Below are 7,357 nucleotides of genomic sequence, written 5' to 3'. Positions count from 1 at the left end.
ATCTTCACAGAAGCAAACTCTCAGAGAAATTTCATGACTTTGAAAAGGATAAAGTGGCCAAAGTTAATATAAATTTCAAAGTATGACAATTCACAAAAATATAAAAAGAGCCGGGTGCTGTGGCTTCTGCCTGAAATTCTAGCTACTCAGGAGGCTGAGATTTGAGGATCGTGGTTCAAAGCCAGCCCAACCAGGAAAGTCCATGAGATTCTCATCTCCAATAAACCACTAGAAAACTGGAAGTGGCTCTGTGGCTCAAGCGGTAGAGAGGTCGCCTTGAGCTGAAGATCATAAGGAGATTTCCCAAGCCAAGAGTTCAAGCACCATATCAGACTACAGATAGATAGATAGATAGATAGATATAGCTATGGATCTATATTCATATTCATATATTTCATTATATAACCCAAAGCAGAAAGCAAATAATTTTTAGAATATTTTTTTAAAACACAGTCTCTCAGGAGCTGGGAAGGTCGCTCAGTGGTAGATTACTTGTCTTGCATGCATGAGGTCCTGGTTTAATTCCTCAGTACCACATAAGTAGAAAAAGACGAAAGTGGCGCAGTGGCTCAGGTGATAGCAGTAGCTTTGAGCTGAGGAACAGCACCCAGGCCCTGGAGTTCAACCGCAATGATCAACAAAATCAAAATATAAAACAAAACAAAACACAGTCTCTCACATTTGTGGCCTCAACTCTGTAATACCGCTGCTTCAGCCTAGGACTAAGATTTTAGGTGTGGACATTTATCAATACTCCTGATTCACACTTTACTTGAAGATTTTTTAATAAATATTTTGTTCTTAATTTTCCTCTTTTTAAATTCACATGCACCTATAAAAAATGGTTTTGCTATCCCAGTAACCTTCTCAGAGTACCTCCTGATGACGACTTACAAAAAGTTGTATTATATTACAACAAGGGAAACAATGCTACAAATAAAGAAAGCCAATAATTAAATATTAATGATTAATAAAATAAAAAACAAAACAATTACCAGTGTTTTCAGTATTTGATGGTGTACTACATATTAGGTTTTACTATTTTCTCATATTCCTGTATATTTAAAACTGGCCAAGATTATGATGTTCAACAAGAGTTTTATAGGATATCCACTAAGTTATCCACTAAGATGACTATTTAGGACTCATGTCCTGATTTGTATATGACTTATATCATCATTTGTTCCTCGCTAAAATATAAAGCAAGGAAGCCTTAAAGTTTTAACATAAACTGTGTAGTTAACAAAGTCTTAACTCTTCACTTGACTTCTTTACACAAAGACTTTGCAACTTCTCATTAGTAAAGTTTCTGAAAATGAACATACTTAGTAGAATGTCTGCTACCATCAATCTTAAATACTTTATAGAAAAGTTTTATGACCTGCCAAACAGTCCTAATTATGGCATATATAAGCAAATTCCCAAAATTAAATATATTTAAAACATTAAAACTTTTAACAAAACTTACCACTTGCTGCAGTGTCCATTAAGACAGGTGCTTATATAGAATAATTGTATTTTTCCTCCTACACATCTCTTAAACAACAAATATCTGGACTTATTTTGTTTTTGTCATGTCAATCTTGCCTTTATTCTTAAATGTGTGCTTAGGTAAGAAGTACATGGTTCTAAAATTTCACGACCTACTTTTTGATGAATTGTCTAGTTTCAGAAAATCGTACTTTCTCTCAAATCTCACATATATCCAAAGGCATTAATTGTTCAGGACTTTATCACACTAGATAGATCAACTCGGGAAAAACTCAACAGAGACACTGCAGACCTTAACAATTGCATAGATCAACTAGATTTAACAGAAATCTACCGAATATTTCACCCAGCAGCATCAGCATACACGTTCTTCCCAACAGTACATGGAACATTTTCCAAAATAGAACACATTTTAGGTCACAAACCAAACTTGTAAAGAAACATTGAAATATTGAAGTTATACCTTGCATTCTCCCAGATGACAAGGCAAAAATTATAAGTCAACACCTAAAACCACCAAATAAATTCCTGTAACAAGTGGAGGCTGAACAACACACTGCTGAGCCACCAGTGGGTCATGGAAGAGGTTAGAAATGAAATTCAATTGTTCATGATATTCAACAAAAATGAACACACAAACTCCCAGCTCCTCTGGGAGAGAGCAAAGGCAGTACTCAGAGACAAGTTTATTGATTTGAGTTCCTACATCAGCTAACTGGAGAGATCTGAAACCAATAATTTAATGAGACATCAAGCATCCTTGAAAAAGAGCAGCAAGATAAAACCCAATCCAGGAGATTGAAATAAATAATCAAAATTAAATCAGAATTAAATGAATTAAAAACCAATAACAACATAGAAAGAATAAAAAAATAGTTGTTTCTTCAAAAAAATTAACAAAATTGAGAGACGGTTAGCAAATCTTATTAGAAAAACAAGAGAACACACCCAAATAAACTCAGAGAAGAGAATGGAAACATCACCACAGAAACAAACAAGATTCATAACATTATAAGGAAATACTTCTCAAAACTTTATGCTAATAAGTTCGAGAACTTTGCAGAAATAGGCCTTTTCCAAGCAAATATGGAAATGCCGAAACTGAAACAAGATGAGCAAGCCATCTTAACAGGCCCATATCAAGCCTTGAAATAAAAACAGCCATAAGAGACCTCCCATCTAAGAAAAGCCCAGGATCAGATGGATTTACAGCAGAATTCTACAAGGCCTTCAACGCAGAGCTCACACCAATACTCCTCCAAATCTTCAATGAAATAGAAAGAGAAAGTGCACTACCAAACTCATTCTTTGAAGCCATAATCACTCTCATCCCAAAGAGAACTATATACCAATTTCTTTGATGAATATTGATGCAAAACTTCTAAACAAAATTTTGGCAAATCGACTTCAGCCATTACTCCAATAAATTATACACCATGAACAAACAGGATTCAATTTCAGGGATGCAAAGCTGGTTCAATATTCACAAATCAATCAACATTATTAATCACATTAACAAGAACAAGGATAAGAACCATATGGTTATCTCAATAGATGCAGAAAAAGCATTTGACAAGATCAAACACCACTTTATGATGAAGGTTCTGGAAAAATTAGGAATCCATGAAACATTCCTCAATACAATAAAGAATGTATATGACAAACCTACAGCCACCATTATAATCAATGGTGAAAAAGTAAAGCCAATTCCTTTAAAATCAGGAATGAGACAAGGATGACCACTTTCTCAACTGCTCTTCAATCTAGTATTAGAATGCCTAGCTACAGCAATAATACAAGATGCTAACATAAAGGGGATCTAAATAGGGAAAGAAGAAGTAAACCTCTCTCTCTTTGCAGAGGACATGATTTGTATTTAATGAATCCCATGGACTCTGCTCCTAAATTACTCAAGATGTTCAAAACTTTGGCAAAGTAACAGGGTATAAAATTAACCTTCAAAAATCAATGGCTTTTCTGTATGCGGACAATGAGAAAAGCGTGGCTTGAATAGGAAAGTAACTCCATTCATAATAGCCTCACAAAAAATGAAATATCTAAGAATTAACTTTACCAAAGAAGTGAAGGACCTCTATGATGAAAACTTAAAAAACCAGAAAAAGGAAATCAAAACAGAACTTAGAAAGTGGCAAAATCACCCATGCTCCGTGATTGGAAAGATCAACATCATGAAAATGGCAATACTTCCCAAGGCTATCTACAAATTCAATGTGATGCCTATTAATATTCAAACTTCATTCTTCAAGGAAATAGAACAGGCAACCCAAAAATTCACATGGAACAATAAAAGACACGGAATAGAAAAAAAAAGATACTTAACAGAAAGAACAGTGCTGGAGTAATATCAATATCAAATTCCAAAATGTACTACAAAGCCATAGTAAAGAAAACAGCTTGGAACTAGCACAAGAACAAACCTCAGGACAAATGGAATGGAATTGAAAACCCAGAAATGTACCTACAGACCTGTAGACATCTAATATTTGATAAGGAATCTAAAACATAGAATAGAAGAAAGACAGCCTCTTCAGTAAATGGTGCTGGCCCATTTGGTTAACTACTTGTAGAAAACTAAAGCTAGATCCTTATATATCACCCTGCACAAGAATCAATTCCAAATGGACCAAACAACTAGGAGTTAAAACAGACAGTCTGAAAAAAGTACAGGATAGAATAGGAGAAACTCTAAGTCTCCTTGTACATCCCAAAATTTTCTTAATAGAGACCCAGAAACACAACAAATCAAAAAAAGTTGGACTTATTGGATTGCATGAAATTGCAGAGCTTCTGCATGGCAAAGGACATAGCTAGCTAGCAAGATCAATAGAAAGCCCACGGATTCGGAGATCTTCATTAGCCATACAATGGACAAGGGTCTCGTGTCTAAAACATGCCCAGAACTCAAAAAAAATATGTTTTCGCAGCATTATTTACCGTAGCTAAGATATGGAACCAACCCAGATGCCCCTCAGTAGATGAATGGATCAAGAAAATGTGGTATATATACACAATGGAATTCTTTGGCTCCATCAGAACGAATGACATTGTCCCATGTGTTAGGAAATGACAAGACTTGGAAAAAAGTATGTTAAGTAAGCCAGGCCCAAAGAAACATAGGTCTCACGGTTTCCCTTATTTCCAATAACTAGTATATGTCTGAGTCAAGCAGGAAAGGTCAGATAAGCTGATGTTAGGGAAATATACCCAAAGATAAGTATTCAAATGATTTTTCTTTAATCCAATTGTTTCTAATATATTTATAAGATGATTTCTATGTTGCTTTGTATGTCCTTCCCCTACAGTTTAACGCCTGCTTTCACTGTATTTGATGTTGGTATAATTTTTGGAGGGGAAGGGAAAAAATATCATTTAAATTGGGATACAGTTGGACCCATTGCAACAATGAGATATAGACGTCGTTATGTCGTAAAACAAAATTTACAACGTTGTTGGGGGGGAGGATCAGGTGTCAGAGCTAGTGGAAGTTTGGGAAGGTAGAGGAAGGGGAAACAAAGTGGAGGCAACAATGCTTGATAAGAAATGTATTCATTATCTTGCACATGTTATTGTAACTCCTCTGTACAGTATTTTCACAATGAAAAGAAAGAAAATGAATTTCACTTCATATATAAAAAATGTTCTGTGCTCAATTCAGCAGGAAATACACGAACATTGGAACAAAACAGAGAAGATTAGAATGGCCCCTGTGCAAGGATGACATGCAAATTCTTGAAGTGTTCCATATTTTTACAACAGGTGCTGGAGGGTATGTGGACAGAAGGGAACCCTACTGAATCCTTGGTGGGAGTGTAAACTTGTTCAACCACTTTGGAAAGCAGTATGGAGGTTCCTCAAAAGACTCCACATAAAGCCCACCCATGACCCAGCAATCCCACTTTTGGGCATTCACCCAAATGATCACAAACAAGACCACAATAAAACTACCAGCACAACTATGTTACTGCACCATTATTTACTATAGCTAAGGTATGGAACCAATTCCGATTCCCCTCAATTGATGAATGGATCAAGATAATGATAGATAGATAGATAGATAGATAGATAGATAGATAGATAGATAGATAGATAGATAGATAGATAGATAGATAGATAGATAGATAGATAGATAGATAGATAGATAGATAGATACATGCATTCTATGCCTCCATCTGAAAGAATGACATCACTCAATTTATTAAGAAATGGAAAGACTTGGAAAAAAACTTACTAAGTGAAGTAAGACAAGTCCAAAGAAACATAGGACCCCTGGTTTCCCTTATTTTCAGTTATTCATATATGTCTGGGATAAATAAAAAAGGTCAAAAGCTATGTACCTATGACTAGATAAGATGATGTTAAGGGAAATGTACTCCAAGATATTGACACAAGTGGTTTTTTCATTCTTGCTATTGTTTTTAATGAACTTACAATGTATGATGTGATATTTTTGTTTCTTTATATGTTCCTCCCCCACTTTATAACACCTGTTTTCACTGGATTTGAAGTTGGTGCACCAATATCTTATATATACACTTCTCTAATTTGGGGAGGGGAAAGGAAAAAACACAATGCTTAAATAGGGATACAGGTTGACCCATTGTAACAATGAGATGCACAAGACACTATGATGAAAAATGAAGTTTATATTTAGGCGGGGCATGGGAGACGGGGAGGAGACGGTACTTGTGGAGGTTAGAGAGAAAGGATGTAGGGGGAAAATAAAGGAGGAGGTAACAAGGCTTGTTAGGAAATGTACTCATTAACTTTCTCATGTAAATGTGAGCCCTGTGTACAGTACTTTTACAATAAAAATGTATGAAAATGATCTGAGAAGGAAAAGTTTATTTTCCCTATATAATATCGTTAACAAAGAAATTAATGCAAAACACTGACATAAAAGTATTTTGAAAAAGTGTGTGTGTGTGTGTGTGTGTGTGTGTGTGTGTGTGTGCATGAGCGCGAGCCCTCACACATGTGAGTACTCGTTCATTTGTGTTGGCATGCTCAGAGTTTGGACTCAGGACTTCAAGGCCTTGCTAGGCATTTCCTCTCTAGATTGATGAGGTACTATATAAGCTACATCACCATTCCTGGCTCTTTGGTAGTTCATTAAAAGTTTTGAAAAATAATGAATTTTCTTTCTTTTGCTCTGATTGTCTTCCAACTGTTATCCACAGATCTGGCGCTCCAGAGTAGATATCCCAAGTAGTCAGGATTACAGGTGTGGCCATCCAGCACAAGGCTTTAAAAATAAATTTAAAAGTAGAAAAATATTTACTTCACGGGATCCTGTTTTATTATCTACTAATTTTAAAGAATTTTGGACTGATTATATGTGAATTCATTTTGCTTCTGGATTCTTAAAAAATGTAAGTGATGATATTTGAAAGTTTTATTACTTTTTAAAAAGGAAACGAACTGTGGTACAGAAGAAATTTGCCCCTCTTTGGACCTCAATTTGTGCTCTCAGTTCTGTGCATGATAAGCCAATGCCACCAAAACAATCTGGGTTGAAGACATAATGTGACAGAAAAAAAATCACGATGGGCATTGCTATGCTATTATTACTTGGACAACATGAATATTGAATTGAGAGTGTAAGAGAATGGAGAGATTTTACTTATCATTTTGTATTGCTGAAAGACTGTTGGAAACTTTGACTCATTTCCCTCCTTTGTGTGTCTTTGGGCCATATAATTCGTGCCTTTAATTACAATTTTTCCCAACATTAAAATGGTAATAACATTAGCATTAAAGCAAATTTTATCTTAAGAATTAAGAAATAAAACTTGTGAAATACTTAACATAAAATTCTATGAATGAGCTTTCAGTTTAGCCAGCAGTT

At 35.1% G+C, this 7,357-nt stretch overlaps 1 non-coding gene across 1 annotated transcript; it reads left to right on the top strand.

Annotated features, from left to right (window-relative positions):
• Positions 1-5,150: 5,150 nt before the first annotated feature.
• On the top strand, positions 5,151-5,261 carry LOC138813389 (U6 spliceosomal RNA). Its single transcript, XR_011367767.1, has one exon. It is a non-coding gene; the product is annotated as a U6 spliceosomal RNA (small nuclear RNA).
• Positions 5,262-7,357: the final 2,096 nt, after the last annotated feature.

Source organism: Dipodomys merriami, unplaced genomic scaffold (assembly GCF_024711535.1).
Source record: "Dipodomys merriami isolate MVZ:Mamm:240054 unplaced genomic scaffold, mDipMer1.0.p SCAF_594, whole genome shotgun sequence".
NCBI lineage: Eukaryota > Metazoa > Chordata > Mammalia > Rodentia > Heteromyidae > Dipodomys > Dipodomys merriami.
Note: the sequence above shows the minus strand (reverse complement) of the source record. Positions and strands in the feature narration are given on the sequence as shown.